Here is a 19663-nt window from a genome sequence, read left to right on the forward strand (position 1 = left end):
ACATCAAGTGTTGCCTCTGCTACATTGATGATGTCTTTGTGATCTGGAGCGGTAACTTTGAAATTGTGAAGGCCCTTTTAACTGGAATTAACAATGAGCTCAATCTAGAGTTCAATGCAAGCAAAACCCCAAGTTTCTTGATGTTAAGCTATATTTTGATCATGGTGAAAGACTACAGCAGGCAACTCCATCCTGCACACCTCCAGTTTCCACCCCAGACTTCTCATTGCGAGCATCCCCTATGGCAAAATGCTTTGCCTATGCAGGATCTGTAGTTCCTCTATTGACCTGACCATATGCCAAAAGGATGCCCACAGCCATTTCATTGTACAGGGGTAAGACATCATAGCAGCCATGAGCAAAGCTAACTCGACACCCAGAGCGGTACTCTTGAATGGTAGGTCCAGCATCAGTCATGCCAAAACTGTTGTATCTACCACTAGCCCAGGCACTGTTAACACCCGCCTTACCATCACCCACAACCCGAGGAGCACGTCATCAGGTCCATTATTAATAACCGTTAGGGTATCATCAAAACTGATCCTACCCTTGGTCCAAAGTCCAGACATCACCTTCAGAAAGGCATACTCCATCCGTGATGCCCTAGTGAGAGGTGTTGGCCCAATCTAGTTGGTTATCTGACATGAAAGGGTTATTCAAATGTAACAATTGCAGATCACTGCTACTTTTCCCTCTGAACACCTAATGATCAAACGTAGACTGTCATGCAGAACTGAGTATGTGAATGTAGTTGTCACCTTGGATACTTGGGGAGCACCAAGGTACAGGTAGATCTCCACATTATTCAACACCTTAGTGCGATGGATAACAGTGACACCACGTATCCAGTGGCACGTCATTTTAAGAAAGTCCATAGTAACAACTTGGAGCACAATAAATATTTTGTGGTAGATTGCGTACCCACACTTAGGCGAGGAGGGAACCGTGAGAGACAACTAAGGCAGCTAGAAACTAGATATATTGTTGAACTCAACACCAAGACTCCTGCATGTCTCAATATGAATGAAGATCTTCATAATGTGCTGTAATGTTGGCTCTAGTGCCACTTCTTCATCCAGTTTCTCAGCCTTTGTATATGCATATGTGATGTTCATGTGATGCCACTGGCTTTACTTGTCACTTATCACCTGTTTTGACCATACTGTTTTAGCGCATTTAGTGTTGCCAACAAAAGGATGTCACTGCTCCATGCAATATTGCCCAGCTATATACTTCACATAGCCGTGATGTATGGATACATGGCTATAGTCCAGTCTTGGATTCAGTGTGGTCTCTCTGTCCACCTTTTGCGCCTTTAGCTACAAATCACTATTAATCTCCATAAGTATGATATCTCTTGGTTGATTGTTTAGCTGTACCTTTTAACTCACGTCTTTCAACTTTTTTAAATTCACATCTGCAATTTATGCACTCATGTCTCATCATGATTAACTATATTACTATTGTTATTGACACACATAGTTGAAAGTATTTGCACTCACATATATTCAACACTCAGCACTTCCCTGGTCCTCGTTTCCCTTCCTTTCACTCACAAGCTTTGGTTTTCAATGCCTTTTCTTGTCTTATCAATCAGTTAGGTTGGGCATGTTTTCTTAGAAATAGTCTACGCGGATTAGACTTAGCGCATTTGTGCCGGGAATTTTAATGTAGTTCAAGTGACAGCTTAACATCAGACAGGGTGTTTTCTATTCCAGTGTTTCAATGAAAGTGTTCATTTTGTGATGCAATACAGAGTCAGTTTGTATAACCCTGTTTGGATTTGGATATTAGACAGCTTCCTTTCCTCAGCTCAGTCTTTCCACCTTAAGACTGTCAGAGATTACGCAAACCTAGTTTCAGACTTGCTAGCCTCACTATGACTGTGTAATGTCAATATGCAACCAACTTTGCATTTTACTGTTTGCGCCCTATTTCCTTAATCCAAACCTCACCTTAACACCTTCGCCGCAAATTTCACCGTGATGTGAGGGGAGGCAGGGTTGGGTGTGTTGCTCCGGTACTTATGAGGCTCCTGGCCATCATAAATTATGGTGGGCATGTGCTCATGACAGCTGGGAGCCGTCAGCCCACTAATTAATTCTCCTGCACAGGTGAGAATCATCCATACGTGCAACTTCATAAAGCCTCCCGGCCATCATGAGCACACGACTACAGTGACTCATGCCGGCCGGGAGCCGTCATGAGCACCGAAGGAGTTAAAAAGGATTGCATTATTGTTTCTTCGCCTGAGTTTACTTTACCTTTATCTATAATCCCTGTTTGAAATGTTATTTCAGTCTATTGTCTATGTCTGCTTTCCGTTTTGTTTTACCGCATTTTTTAAGTCATTATCAGAAGACTCAGTTAATTTACAGCATGACGTAAACACATTGCATTACTGTTAACCAACAGTAGACACTGGAAAGTCACTACCCTTCCCCTTATATAAACCCCAGCACCATTTGAGCTCACTATGTGATAAAGACCGCAGGTGTGCAGCCAAAACGCGTCATCTTGATGTGACACTGCAATAAATCTTCCTAATGTTATCTACAACGGAGTCTGTGTCCGTGTTGTACCCGGCTGGTTCTACTTTGGAATCTTGTTATACATATATATATTCACTGAAAAAACCATAGGTTTCACACCAGTTATAGTTAGGAATTAGCATTTAAAAAACCTATTAAATTCACTGAAAAAACCATAGGTTTCACACCAGTTATAGTTAGCTGGAAATTTTACTGATATAAAACCATTGAAATTCCCACGTTATAGTTAGTCGGACTCACTATAACTTGCGCGTGCAATGCACTGCTGATGACATCACATATTACATCACTCATGACATGGTCAGTGACATCACTCATGACATCACTGATGACACCATCCAGTGAATATGTGCCTTTCTGAAAAAGTAAATATTAGTGAGTAATGTTTAAATATTTAAATATATATATTAGTGTTTTACTTTGTGTATAAGTGGCTACATGTGTTGGTAAGTAGCTACATGCGTATGTATATGGGTTATTAGATGTTTCTCTTAGTATCAGTATGAGTGTCTATATGGTTTGGTGGGGGTATTACTTAGCACATAGATGCATGAGTGACTGACTCTCTGTTTCTATGTTTTGAAGACAGCATATGTACAGGACTGTATGGGTGGATGAGTGTCTATATGTGTTTGTTAGTGAGTGAATGACTGTCTCACTAGTGTCTTTATCAGTAACTACATATGTTTTAATCTAGTATATATGAATATTGATGTATATAAGTGAGTATATGTGAGAGTAAGAGATTGTAAGAGTTCCTGTTTAAATAAGTATGTGTTTCTATAAGTGATTGTTTAAGAGAATAAATATGTGTAATTTTAAATAGAAGTAAGGTGGAAGTGTGTGTATAACTCTATATTCAAATAAATGGATGTCCAATAGTTTATCTGCACGTGTGAATATGTGTGTGAGTAACTTTTGGATGAATGTCGGTGTGTAACAGGATGTATAGGTGTATCACTTCATATGATGAGTGAGTATATGTATGAGTGACTATATAAAACTATTGGTGAATGAGTGGATGTGTATATAGATAGTGGAATTACTGAATTGCTTGTTGTAACTGATATAGGTATCTCCATTTTTTTAAAAATTTCAGTTTCTATTTTTGAATATGTGTCTCAAGGGTTACATTATAGTGAAAGGAGGTCTGTCACTATGTCACAAGGATGGTGTCATGAGTGATGTCACTGACCATGTCATGAGTGATGTAATATGTGATGTCATCAGCAGTGCATTGCACGCGCAAGTTATAGTGAGTCCGACTAACTATAACGTGGGAATTTCAATGGTTTTATATCAGTAAAATTTCCAGCTAACTATAACTGGTGTGAAACCTATGGTTTTTTCAGTGAATTTAATAGGTTTTTTAAATGCTAATTCCTAACTATAACTGGTGTGAAACCTATGGTTTTTTCAGTGAATTTCATAGGTTTTTTAAATGCTAATTCCTAACTATAACTGGTGTGAAACCTTTGGTTTTTTCAGTGAATTTCATAGGTTTTTTTAATGCTAATTCCTAACTTTTTATATAGACTCATACCTATGTGTTTTTTAGTGAATTGCTAAAGTATGTTTTTGTAAAAATGAACACTATAATGTATATTGAGATAATATTTTTAATTTAAAATATTTTTTTTTATATTTCGCTTTCGGTGCGCGCACCGGTGCGCGTACCGTCAGCGCACTAACAAAAAAAAAGAAAAAAAAATGAAGGAGGGACTGTGTAATAGATAGTAAGACAGATAAAAAGTGTAAAAGGAAGTAACTGAGAAAAGAAAAATGAATAAGGGAGCAAAAGAAAGAAGAAATAGGAAGAAGACTAAAGCAGAGGTTAAGGGAGATTGTAAATGGATGTTGAAAGTAAAAAGAAGGACAGTTAAGTATGGGAATGTCAGGTAGTGACGGAATCAGAGGAAAAGAATAGCAGTGATTGAGGGAAAGTAAATATCAGTGAATATAAGTAAAAAGGGGTGAAAGAGGGTACATGTAAGTGAATAAGGGTAACACATGGGGAGTAATAGAGACAAACAAGAGAGAGAGTAAAAGAAGGACTGTCACAAAGGGACTAAGTGAACCAGTAAAAAAGGTAAGTGAAGGAGTGTGCATAGGCAGAAGTACTGAAAGAAATTGAATGTGGTCGGAAGTAAACATGGAACAAAAGAATAAGTGAGGGAAGCAAAGTAAGGAAATAGGGGTGCGGTAGGGTGACAGAAAAATAGTGAAAATAAAACAAAAGGTGATAACAAAAAAGATTTTGTAAACACACTTACCATATAATCAATGCAAACTTGTATCTATGAAAGATAAAAGAAAAAACACGTTATAATTTCTTAAAAATATATAATAAAATAGAAACAACAGTTCATGAGGTTTAAAAATCTACAAAAGTTTACTAAGAAATGATGCAATAGTGAAGGATACAAAAACAGAAAGAAAGTAATGTAGAAAGAGAAAAAAAAAGGAAAAAGAAATAGAAAGAGAACAAATTCCTAAAGGTAAATAAGATACTAAAAGAATGTAAGATATCAAATCAAAATCAGTAAAGATAAGAAAATAAAAGAAAAATGAGTGAAAAGGAGAGAAGTCTGATTGAGAAACTATAAATAAAAAAGAGGAATAGAAGATGATTGAGAGTGAGTGAAGTAAAGTAACAGAGTGAAGGGATGAAAGGAATGAAGTTAGTATAGAACGATGGATAAAACAGGAGTGAGAGAGTAAGTACACAGAAAGACAAAAGGAAGAACTAAGTGAACTACAGTACAATGGATGCGAAAGAAAAAAAAAGGAGAAAAAGAAAGAGAGGGTTAGGAAACTAAAGCAGTGGTACTGTGAGAATATGAAAAAGATAAAAAGTGGTGGAAGGAACAGAGGAAATGCAGACAGTTCCTATTAGATTAAGAAGTTGTGAATGAAGTGCACTAAAGAAACAGCGATGAAAAAAGAGTGTAAATTAGTAAAGAGAGGTAAATAAGGGTGAAAAAGAAAATGAGTATAAGACAATGTGAACACAATATAAATTACACAATGCAAACTACACAATAACTTCTACAATATGTTACATTATTTATTTTTGCTGTTCTCAGAATATATTGAATTTCACTTAAATTAGTGAGATCAAAGTCTTCATCATATAACAGCGGGAAAAAAAAAACACAATCTAAAAGATTGTGTTTAAAAAAACCCATTCAAACATACATCTCATATAAGTACACTAATCTTTGATTCACTTACTTTTCCGTGAGACCAAATTGCAGATAGTGAAGGTCCTTTTGGTGGAAAAAAGTCTGCTGTGCTCTATAACTTCCATTTCATCGACTTCCTATGAAAAAAGATCTAACAACATCATATGTTACACTTTCCTCACGGCCAATTTGTGTCAGATATATCAGTATTTTTTACTTTGAGATCCACTTAAAGTATCTACATGAGATTGCAGATAGTGAAGGTCCTTTTGGTGAAAAAAAGTCTGCTGTGCTCTATAACTTCGATTTCATCAACTTCTAACAACATCATATCTTACATTTTCCTCACGGCCAATTTGTGTCAGATATATCAGTATTTTTTACTTTGAGATCCACTTAAAGTATCTACATGAGATAAATAATTTCAAATATTAGATTAACTAACTAACTAACTAACTTTTATTAACTATTCCCGTCTTCAAAGGCCAATTCCCTTTACTAAAACTTTGGTTTTAAAAACACTAGATAAGAATTTGTAGAGTCATAAGGCAAACGTTGTTTATAAGTTAAATGAGAATCATTGCAGTAACTCCATCCATTTTCAGATTTTAAGTAGCATGTATAATGTCCTGAGGTGGTCGAAGATCCATCATGATAAATAATAGCTTCAGTTGTAAAGGTCCTTCCAGAAATTGATAACTGAGAAGCCACAAAATTTTTGATAGAAGTTGTCAATTTAGTTCCATCAGGTCTACATCGTTGGAAAACTAAAATAATATACTGCCCATACCTTTGTATAAATAATGTGGACAGCATTGTACAGTTACATTGGGTACACACCATATTATGATCTGCTGCTTTAACTAGATTTTTAAAAGACACTGATTTACAGTCTGGTAAAGTCAAATATATAAATCTTTCAGTGTCTATTGTAGTAGTACTTGATAAACTACAATTGTGGCAGTCATGCTGCCATTGATAAGAAAGACTGAAAAGATTATCTACATCTACACCTTCATCTTCCAAAACACCAAACATATACATTAAAAATTCCTGACAATCCTGCTGAATGTTCTGTGAAAATTTATCTTGACCAGAACACAAATCTAAAATATTTCGAATTTCTGTTACACTTTCTATTTGTGCTGTAACACTGCTACATTTCTGAAACACAGAATTCAATAAACCACACAATCTTTGATCCCGATTTTCAACAATCTGTTCTTGTAAACTTTTAAGAAAAAAAACAACATTAACCACTACATTAGCATAGCAGTTGACACCAGAACTGTTTTCAAACTGAAATCCAACAACATTTTCTCCACAATTCTTTTTCTTCCTGTTTTCAATTACAGTTTTCTCTACTTTTTGTCTTTTTGCAACTACCTCACTACAATTATCCTCATTTCTTCTTTTTCGGCCTACCACACGTTTTTCAAACAGAGGATATTGAGGCAAATGTGGAGCATACTCTCTTCTTAACCTATTGTATTCTTTAACACAATCTAGATCGGCAGAAATCTTTGTCTCATCACACGCAATCAAGTACAATCCTGATAAAGTTCTGACTCGAGATAATGCCACATATGCCATACCCTCTTTAAACACAGATCTTCCAATGTTCACCAATGCACTATCTACACTTAAACCTTGAGATTTATGAATTGTCACCGCATACGCCAAACAAACAGGAAACTGTTTTCGGCGAACATATAAGTCTTTTACAAGTAAAAATCTAGCAGAACAACGACTTATTTGTTGTACTTGTTCAATGCCATCAAATTTTATTTTTAAAAATTCAATTCCATCTCTATTTCTGTAATTCACAAAATCAACAACATAACCCATTGCTCCATTTACCAGACCGCTTTCAACATTTAAATTCCTTCTCAAAATGATACGACAATTTAAACACACATTCAGAGTCTTTTCAAAACCAGCTGTTTTTGAAATACTTTTCTCCAATGAATGCAATTTAGTTTTCAAATTTTCTGACAAAACAATTGTTGCACCCATATGCTCTATTTTATCTATTGCTTCCAGTTTCACAATCTCTTCATTTTCTAAGTCTAACATTTTTTGATTGAAGATGGAACATTCTTGCAGAGTTGGCATCAAACATATCCCAGATTTCTTCTCAGTCATTTTTTTAAAAATATTCTCTGGAAGAATGTTTTCATTTGCATACAAATTTGAAATTAATCGACTATGCAAAGCTTTTTTCCCTTTCTCAGTCATTTTTCCAATTCTTACATCTTGTAGAATATTTTTATAATCTTCATCCTTGGCCTGTCGCATATTTTGAAGCAGTTCAGCATATTTAAAATTTAGCCATATATTAACATTTCCAATGCTTCCAAGGGACTTCCTGGTATCTTCATGCGTGAGCATTTTAAACACTGGTTGTCCTTTTACTGGAGTCAACTGCAATAGATCTCCAAAAACAATAATGTGTTTTCCTCCAAATAACACATCATAGTCTGTTTTAAGAATTTCTTGCATTCTCAAATGCACAAAAGCAAGCATTAGATTTGAGACCATGCTTACTTCATCTATGATAAGAAGTTTCATTTTCTTCAAGACTCTTGAAACTTCAGAACACGCATCTCCAGATAGCTTGTTGTAATGCAATTTATTATCATGTTCAACTGGCAGCATCAATAAACGATGTAGAGTAATCCCTTTAATGTTATGTGCTGCCAGACCAGTTGGAGCAGTTACAACACAAGACAGTGGTGAATCAGTCCTTTTCTGCAGATAACTTGCAACGGCTTTAATTAGAAAACTTTTTCCTGTCCCCGCTTCTCCACTTACATACAGTCGGACAGGGTCAAATAATATACATGAGCACTCTTTTTTCTCATGTCTGAATCCATGTTCAATCTGCTCTGTGACTTCATCATATATCTTTTTCTGCTCAATGTTTAGTTGCGTTACCAAATCTTCTAAGTTAACTCCATCCTCTTGAGCTTGTTCCATAGCTCTTTCCACCTCATCCATGGCAGTGGCAGCTTCATTTTGGATAATTGGTCCTCCTAGTGGATCCTGGCTCAATGAAGTAGAACTCTGACTATCTTGAGAACTGTTTCTAGCTATCTCTTCAGCAATTGTGGTTTCTTGCTCCATTTCTTCATTCAACATTTGCAGATAATTTAGAAAAATAGGACATTCTATGGTATCCTTAGTTGCATTAAAAGAGTCTTCATAACAGAGAAAATCTCCAAGTAGTTCCTCTTCTGTACGCCATGGCTTAAAGAGTTGCAAAAGAGCTAAATAGTAAAATTCTCTTTTGTCTGGAACTTCACAACTCAATTTTCGATGATTAATCAAATGGCCTTTTTTCTGCTTCACTAGACATCCTTCATAGCCAATGAGTGCATATTTTCCATTATTGATATCTTCTGTGATGTTCCTCTTATAACTGTAGTTTTGAAGAACTTCATACAAACATGTGTTCTCAAGGTGAGTACTTCTATTTGGATAGTATGTATCCAACATATTTGTCTTCAAAATATCTGTACTGTTTGGTTCTTTTTCCGCCAAATATTCAATTTCTTGTACAGATTTCAAAACTCGGTTTCGTGTTGCAGCAAGACCAAGACTCACCCAAATGATTGTTCTTGATTTGGCATAGAGACTTGCTGATGATAACCGATCAGAACATTCATATGCTCCAATTTCTCGATGCGACAACATCTTCAGACTGAAACTGTATAATTTCTTGCTTAGACTCTTTTCATGTGAAATGTCCTCCCACATTTCCTTCAGTTCTGTCTTTTCTTTTTTGGTGATGTAAGATGTCACATATCGAGCCACAGCAATAGAGTTGTCAGCAACGAACTGAATATCCATGTTAGCATTCCACATGGACAAAATCACTGGGTTGTAATCGTTGATGTACTTAGATTCTTCATTTCTTTTCAAATTATATGTGTTTTTGGGAGATTTTCTCGTCACAGTATGTCGTAGAGATGACATCAAATTATTTACTCTTCCTTTAGAAATCACTGGTCGAGGAAATGCAAAACGACATTTCGTGTAGTACTTTTCCTTGTTTTTAAATTTTCGACGACAGTACTTTCCACAACGATGAGATTGAAAACGTAAAACTTGTTGCCTTAAATTGTTTTCTTCAGTAGATTTTGGAACAGCACATGTTGAATACTCTTCAATGAAACTCATCACTGTTTCATCTGAATCTGATCCAAATTTGGGTGCATCTTTAATCCACAACAACATATGTATATGAGGAGCACCTCTCGCTTGATATTCCTTCCTCCAAAAGAAATCCAAAACCTCTCCAAGGGGAGGATTTTTTTTGTTGGTAATAAAAGACATCATAGCTTCAAATCTATGATTAAAATATCTGCAAACATTCACTGGATCTAAAGAACACAGTTCTCCTGGTGTTTTCAATTCTATATTTGGTATGTTTTCATTTGCCTCTCGTAGAAATTGAAGTAAATCGTCCCAGGCATACTCAGCACAGCTAAGAGTGAGGAACCATGTAGGAGTTCCTAAGTTTCTTAGCATACATTTCAATTCTCCATGACGACGAAACCAATACTCGTTGGTTCCACGTTGACATGCCATGAGATTGATTAGCTGAGATTCCAAAATACTGTCTTGCAGATTAACTTTCTCCATAAAGTCCCTTGCACATACATTTTGCAAATGAGGTCCACTTTTTAATATATGATTAACTGCATAAGAAAGCCCAGACAAATCACTTTCAAACAGTAGATGAAATAAATATGGAATGCATTGACGAAACCTTGGATCTTCTGCATATAATCTTAGAGTCCGGTATTCAGCTGCAGGAATTTGAACTGGTCGATCATCATATCGTCCACCACAACCTGTTGGAAATAATTGTGGAAAACAACGAGCTTCCAAACTTTCTTCCCATACACTAATGGGACTTCCTTTTGCTGCCTTCATTTGAAACAAGTCAATTGCATTTCCCATTACTTCTTTGGAATGCAAAGGATGAACAGTATAATGTTCATATATTTCTTCAGTTCTAGACACATCAACTTTTTCAATTTGACCAACTGAAGAATCACTATCTTCTTCTGTAGCTGTTTCCTCTACTCCAACACTAACATGTTTGTAGTACTCATTGTTTTTAACTAAATACAACGTTGCCTTCTTGACTTTTTTAACATCCACTAAATCTTGCCAAATTTTCTTACTCTTTGTTGGAACCCCATTAACTAGAATAACTAAAGGATCTTCTTCTACTCTTTCTACACCAATTGTATTAATATTTTTCTTTACATCTAGAGGCAAATAAACAACTCTTCCCTTTAATCCTCTCAGTAAATCTGATGGAGGCAATTTCCCTGTCTTAGGCTCCATGCGAACAATAGCCTGAAAAGGATGGACACATTGAATCAAAATAGATTCATAAGTATTTAGATCCATCAATTCAGAAGGAATATCTATCAACTGAAGATTATTATAAACTGCTCTTGCAGGCATTCTATTTTCATTTAATTTTTTCAAACAATAAGTGCAAATACGCTGATCCAAACTCAAATCAAAAGAATTCTCCACCAACAAATAACTTACAAAATCCTCCCATTCACTATTATTTTCCAATTCACTTTTTGCATATAAATCAACTAACCTAGTCTGAATTTTATAATGAGTCCGTCGACAACACACACAAGTTACATTAGGCCTCTCACTTGATTTCACCTTAAACTTGATAATTTCCTCATCAAACTTTTCAATACTTGAAATTTGTCCATTATCTTCTGCATTACCATCCATTACTATATCTATTTCTACACTGTCCTCTTTGTTCCCAAAATAACAAAACTCAATTTCTTCACAAATAGTCTTCACATCCACTTCAGATCCATGCAAAAGAGCACTATTTAACTGTTTAAGCTTAAGTGCAGGACTTTTTGCATAATACAACTTCCTCACTAATTTCCTTACGTTATTATGATGCACTGCTAACATCCTAAAATGATGAAAAACACTCCGACAAACTTTTCTAGAAAGACATGCTAGTGAATGCCCTTGCAAACCTGTGCTTTCTCTCACTCTGCAAGGATCTAACTCTTGCAGGATCTTCATTTTTTGTTTGAGACTTTTTTTACTATATGTACGTAAGAAATTTCGAAGCAAATCAATTGATTCCTGTCGCACACTACAAATACTACTGCATTTCCATGTGTACACTGGACCCTTAGTACGTCTCCCTAAAACTTCATCAGCTAAGACCTCTTCTGCATCTCTAGATACAAGTTTCTCTTTTTCCATCACACAACTATCTTTCACCTCATATGCACGACCACTGGTGTCAACTGCATGCACCAAATCATTTTCCTGAAAGTAACTCTCCTCATTAAAAAAAGGCTCAGAACTTGAACTATGCATCCATTCACCAGAAAATACTTCACAAAAATTACTCCGATTAATAATTCTTTTCCATCTACTGTTCGATTTGAAAACATCCATTGCCTTATTAAGTATCCTAATTCTATTGATTATTAAAATAAATAATTTTTTCTTAACTTCAAAAGCCTGATCAACAATCTTTTCTACACTTTTCTTTTTCTTGTAAAAAGCAGCTTTTAGTTTACTTTTCTTTTCATTTTTTAGCAAATTTAAAACTACCCTATTGCGAAACATTCGCCTACGAATGTCCCTAAAAACATTTACCCTTCTATTGCTAACCATTCTCTTCTCTCCTGGTCCAATGGAAACATTTTTTGTGGGCTTCTCTTTCCTTTTTAGATTTGTTGACTTTTTCTGTATATTCACATTAGCAATTTCATTTTTTTTCCTACGACATATGTTGCGAAGAAAAGACTTAATTGGCTTACCAGAAGCTTTTCTGGTGTTTTTTGAAGTAGTTGTTGAAGAGGATTCCATAAACTCTGTTGTTGATGTTCTCCTTTTCCGTATGGTATTTTTGATATTTCTTTGCCTTGAAGGCATTTTTGCTTCCTTTTCAGAAGTTGATTTGAATCTGTTGTTCTGTTAAAAAAACACATGAAAGACCACTATTAGCAAACAACAAAGTAATGTTAAAAAGCAAACAATATAAACAATAAATTGCAACATATTTAAGTTTATACAATAGCAACACATGGCTTTATTTTTAAAGGCCTTGCGCCACCAGTGCGTCACTTATTACCCATGTTTAAAGTCAAGCATCAGCTGCACATGGCATTCATAAATAAGGGCCAAATGCAAATACCAATCAATTGCACCCAAAAATCGATTTTTCAATAACATGTAAGAAACACTGCGCAAAACCTAAGTACAACCACTCAATATCATCAAACAAAGTCAGGGTCTGATTTATAAAGGCCTTGCGCCACCAGTGCGTCACTTATTACCCATGTTTAAAGTTTTGCATCGGCTGCACATGGCAATCATAAATAAGGGCCAAATACATATACCAATCAATTGCACCCAAAAATCGATTTTTGAATAACATGTAAGAAACACTGTGCAGAACCTATGTACAACCAATCAATATCATCAAACAAAGTCAGGGCCTTATTTATGAAAGCCTTGCGCCACCAGTGTGTCACTTATTACCCATGTTTAAAGTCATGCATCAGTTGCACATGGCAATCATAAATAAGGGCCAAATACATATACCAATCAATTGCACCCAAAAATCGATTTTTCAATAACATGTAAGAAACACGGCGCAGAACCTATGTACAACCAATCAATATCATCAAACAAAGTCAGGGCCTTATTTATGAAAGCCTTGCGCCACCAGTGCGTCACTTATTACCCATGTTTAAAGTCATGCATCAGCTGCACATGGCAATCATAAATAAGGGCCAAATACATATACCAATCAATTGCACCCAAAAATCGATTTTTCAATAACATGTAAGAAACACGGCGCAGAACCTAAGTACAACCACTCAATATCATCAAACAAAGTCAGGGCCTTATTTATGAAAGCCTTGCGCCACCAGTGGGTCACTTATTACCCATGTTTAAAATCATGCATCAGTTGCACATGGCAATCATAAATAAGGGCCAAATACATATACCAATCAATTGCACCCAAAAATCGATTTTTCAATAACATGTAAGAAACACGGCGCTGAACCTAAGTACAACCACTCAATATCATCAAACAAAGTCAGGGCCTTATTTATGAAAGCCTTGCGCCACCAGTGCGTCACTTATTACCCATGTTTAAAGTCATGCATCAGTTGCACATGGCAATCATAAATTAGGGCAAAATACATATACCAATCAATTGCACCCAAAAATCGATTTTTCAATAACATGTAAGAAACACGGCGCAGAACCTAAGTACAACCAATCAATATCATCAAACAAAGTCAGGGCCTTATTTATGAAAGCCTTGCGCCACCAGTGCGTCACTTATTACCCATGTTTAAAATCATGCATCAGTTTCACATGGCAATCATAAATAAGGGCCAAATACATATACCAATCAATTGCACCCAAAAATCGATTTTTGAATAACATGTAAGGAACACTGCACAGAACCTAAGTACAACCACTCAATATCATCAAACAAAGTCAGGCCTTATTTATGAAAGCCTTGCGCCACCAGTGCGTCACTTATTACCCATGTTTAAAGTCATGCATCAGCTGCACATGGCAATCATAAATAAGAGCCAAATACATATACCAATCAATTGCACCCAAAAATCGATTTTTGAATAACATGTAAGAAACACTGTGCAGAACCTATGTACAACCAATCAATATCATCAAACAAAGTCAGAGCCTTATTTATGAAAGCCTTGCGCCACCAGTGCGTCACTTATTACCCATGTTTAAAGTCATGCATCAGCTGCACATGGCAATCATAAATAAGGGCCAAATACATATACCAATCAATTGCACCCAAAAATCGATTTTTGAATAACATGTAAGGAACACTGCACAGAACCTAAGTACAACCACTCAATATCATCAAACAAAGTCAGGCCTTATTTATGAAAGCCTTGCGCCACCAGTGCGTCACTTATTACCCATGTTTAAAGTCATGCATCAGTTGCACATGGCAATCATAAATAAGGGCCAAATACATATACCAATCAATTGCACCCAAAAATCGATTTTTGAATAACATGTAAGGAACACTGCACAGAACCTAAGTACAACCACTCAATATCATCAAACAAAGTCAGGCCTTATTTATGAAAGCCTTGCGCCACCAGTGCGTCACGTATTACCCATGTTTAAAGTCATGCATCAGCTGCACATGGCAATCATAAATTAGGGCAAAATACATATACCAATCAATTGCACCCAAAAATCGATTTTTGAATAACATGTAAGGAACACTGCACAGAACCTAAGTACAACCACTCAATATCATCAAACAAAGTCAGGCCTTATTTATGAAAGCCTTGCGCCACCAGTGCGTCACTTATTACCCATGTTTAAAGTCATGCATCAGTTGCACATGGCAATCATAAATAAGGGCCAAATACATATACCAATCAATTGCACCCAAAAATCGATTTTTGAATAACATGTAAGAAACACTGCGCAAAACCTAAGTACAACCACTCAATATCATCAAACAAAGTCAGGGCCTTATTTATGAAAGCCTTGCGCCACCAGTGCGTCACTTATTACCCATGTTTAAAATCATGCATCAGTTTCACATGGCAATCATAAATAAGGGCCAAATACATATACCAATCAATTGCACCCAAAAATCGATTTTTGAATAACATGTAAGGAACACTGCACAGAACCTAAGTACAACCACTCAATATCATCAAACAAAGTCAGGCCTTATTTATGAAAGCCTTGCGCCACCAGTGCGTCACTTATTACCCATGTTTAAAGTCATGCATCAGTTGCACATGGCAATCATAAATAAGGGCCAAATACATATACCAATCAATTGCACCCAAAAATCGATTTTTGAATAACATGTAAGGAACACTGCACAGAACCTATGTACAACCAATCAATATCATCAAACAAAGTCAGAGCCTTATTTATGAAAGCCTTGCGCCACCAGTGCGTCACTTATTACCCATGTTTAAAGTCATGCATCAGCTGCACATGGCAATCATAAATAAGGGCCAAATACATATACCAATCAATTGCACCCAAAAATCGATTTTTGAATAACATGTAAGGAACACTGCACAGAACCTAAGTACAACCACTCAATATCATCAAACAAAGTCAGGCCTTATTTATGAAAGCCTTGCGCCACCAGTGCGTCACTTATTACCCATGTTTAAAGTCATGCATCAGTTGCACATGGCAATCATAAATTAGGGCAAAATACATATACTAATCAATTGCACCCAAAAATCGATTTTTCAATAACATGTAAGAAACACGGCGCAGAACCTAAGTACAACCAATCAATATCATCAAACAAAGTCAGGGCCTTATTTATGAAAGCCTTGCGCCACCAGTGCGTCACTTATTACCCATGTTTAAAATCATGCATCAGTTTCACATGGCAATCATAAATAAGGGCCAAATACATATACCAATCAATTGCACCCAAAAATCGATTTTTGAATAACATGTAAGGAACACTGCACAGAACCTAAGTACAACCACTCAATATCATCAAACAAAGTCAGGGCCTTATTTATGAAAGCCTTGCGCCACCAGTGCGTCACTTATTACCCATGTTTAAAGTCATGCATCAGCTGCACATGGCATTCATAAATAAGGGCCAAATACATATACCAATCAATTGCACCCAAAAATCGATTTTTCAATAACATGTAAGAAACACTGCACAGAACCTAACTACAACCACTCAATATCATCAAACAAAGTCAGGGCCTCATTTATAAAAGCCTGGCGCCACCAGTGCATCACTTATTACCCATGTTTAAAGTCATGCATCAACTGCACATGGCAATCATAAAAAAGGCCAAATAAAAATACCATTCATTTGCACCCAAAATCGATTTTTAAATAACATGTAAAAAACACTGCGCAGGACTTATATACTAACATACAATTTCACTTCTAAAACATAACTATCTGCTTCCAAATATTCTCCATAGAGAAAATAAATCTCTATCTAAATTAAATGAATCATTACTTACCTTTAGAAATGCTTTTGGAGATTGAAAACAGTGTCAGACACACACACCAATTTTTCTTTAGCAGAGGAGAAGGTGTGCTCTCAATACACTGAAACCAAGACTGGCATAGAAAATCTCTATCTTTGTACACATATGCCTTAATTCAACCAATGAAAACTCTTCCCTCACTATTTTCAAACCAACACCCATCCCCCTCTCAAACCTTTCTATCTGTTACCATAGCAACTCCCTCCTAACTGAACTCTAAGGTTCAAAAGTTTATCTTACAATGTTGCAAATTAACTCAGCAAGGATGTTTGACCTGTCAATACAGCAGCCTATACAGGGTATTTTTGCTTTTGGTGACTTTTTTTAAACCATTCAAATTGCTTCTTTCACACAACATAACCATACACCCTAACTTTCAGTTTTCAACTATCTGAATCCACCAATCATTGCTAGTGATTCAAGAGCACAGAAACTCCACAATTATTTTTTTGTGAACTCCTACTGTTCCAACTGCCATTTCATTCCCACACTTCATCTGACTGGACCAGAACCTTCTCACATCATGTACTCTGTTTGGGTTATTGGACATAGCTACATCCACTGGGCTCAAAGGTATGCAGCTAGCAGAAATTTTCATAACCTTGATTTATCAAATGTGGAAATCAAGTGGATTGGCCACAGAGGATTAAAATGTCACCAATTGATACCATTGGTGAAAACCTTTTTGCATCTGCCAGAACCTGACCTTATAATTGTGCACTGTGGTGGAAACGATCTAGGCACATTAACTGGGGTAGGTCTGGAAATGCTATTAAAGGACACCTTTCATCAATTGATGATACTTTTTCCCCACACTGCCTTGGTATATTCCAATATATGCCAAAGACAGAAATGGAACTGGTCCAACCAATTTGGTCCACAATTTGAGAAAGCACGGAAACATGTAAATAAATCTGTTTCTGCTTACATGAGAGACTATGGAATGGGTTCATTATACAATAATAACTTGCGTTACAACATGCAAGACATCTACAGAGGAGATGGAGTGCACTTCTCAGATGAGGGGAATAGAATATTCCTCCTGAATTTAAGAATGTGTATTGGAACCTACTTGTAGGTACCTAAATCAACCACAGAACCCAAAAGCTCTTTTCAGAGCTACCCTAACTCTGATCATTCAAAGCGTTTATTTTTTTCTAACTTTTTTCACTATTTTTCACCAAAGTACGCTTTCGGGTACGCTTAAAGGTGCGCGCACCAGGCGCTACCCCCGCGAAAAATTAAAGAATTTTTTTTTTTTTTTTAACGTTTATGAGCCTCCTAAGCCCCCCTCAGAAAACCTAGAGGGTCAAGAAGTCTCTACAGTTCCCCCTTCTATCCATTCCGAACATTGTTTACCCTCCATCTTGTGTCTCGATTGTTCCGAAACACAAAATGGAGGACTCCCGTAACGCTGCCAGTGCGCGTAAAGGAGCGCGCACCCCTAAGCGCTCGTTAAAAAAAGGTGGGAAAGTAATTTACGGAAAACCCAATGGAGACACTTTCATCAAATATAGAATACGCCCTACTACATAGCAGTCCCTACCATTTGCCCAAATTTGGTGAAATTCCATTGAGACATTTAGGCTACAGGCCTGTCTAAATATCCTGAGGTAAATTACATGACAAAAACACACTTGTAATGTTAGAATTTACAACCAATTAAAAAGTATCTCTCATTTTCTACGATTATTTCCTGACGTTTGATTGGTTAAGTACAACAATATATATAAAAGAAGAGAGGGAAACACAGCCATTTTGACTACTGCTTCCTGAAGTACACTTGAAAACAAATTTCACTGACAACTTCAACTAATTTCTCTAAGGTAACTTCTAATTATGGAAGTATATTGTACACGTTAAGTTTATTTCTTAAAAAATATTCTGTTAGTGATATGCTATCCCTCTTTAATAGTTAGAGATAGAGATAGACTTCTCTGTAATAGTTATGGATTGAGTTAGGCTTCTCTGGTATACTAGCTCTACTAATATAGTTAATTTATATGCAATTTTCAGAAAGAAAATGGAAGGAGAAAATAAGGCAAATGATACTTCTATCAAAGTAAAGGTGGAAAAACCAGAAGATGAAAAAAAAGAAGTTGATTTCATGGATGACTCTTTGGATGAACAGTTTATAGAATGTTTGGAAGAAATTGAATCATGTACATATAATTATGAGGAAATTCCGGACAATATTATGTTAGAAATTTTATTAAATTATGAAAAAGAATCAGAGGAATAAATTTATCTTTAATAATTTCAATTGTTTCAGACAATATTCTTTTTTATATGTAATTCATGAAGTATTACCAAAAATGTTTAAAATATAAAGTGAGACTTATAGTATACTGTTCAACTATTTTTCTGTTACATAGTAAGTTTACTCATAGTTACTACCTTTCTCCCACTATATTATCTCATATGAATATTTTACACCTCATTTTCATAAGTGAACAGGACAGACTACTCATGATCCCCTAGAAATTCTCAGGGAGTGCTTAAAAGATCTGTTTCTCCTTTCCAGACAGACTATATTATGAATTCCATATACCACAAAAAATACAATAACAACATGCAAGATGTCTACAAAGAAGATGGTGAACATTAAATTTAAGTCTCTTCATTAGTACCTACATGTAGGTACTTACATAAAATAAAAAAATAAAAAAAAAAACAATTCATAAACATACAATTTTTGAAGTGATTATTTTTCCATAGTACCCTCCTCGATACGCTCCCCGGTGCGCGCACCAGGCGCTTCCCCCGCGAAAATCGAAAAAAAAAAAAAAAATTTTGAGGCCCCGCGGGGCCCTTTAATGGCCCCCATATCAAA

The 19663-nt window shown here is 36.0% G+C and overlaps 1 protein-coding gene across 1 annotated transcript in view; it reads right to left on the reverse strand.

Annotated features, from left to right (window-relative positions):
* The window catches only part of LOC147718252 (nicotinamide N-methyltransferase-like), a 108323-nt gene that overhangs the window by 1612 nt on the left and 87048 nt on the right, over positions 1 to 19663 (reverse strand). The window lies entirely within an intron of this gene.

This window comes from Lissotriton vulgaris, chromosome 4_1 (assembly GCF_964263255.1).
Source record: "Lissotriton vulgaris chromosome 4_1, aLisVul1.2, whole genome shotgun sequence".
NCBI lineage: Eukaryota > Metazoa > Chordata > Amphibia > Caudata > Salamandridae > Lissotriton > Lissotriton vulgaris.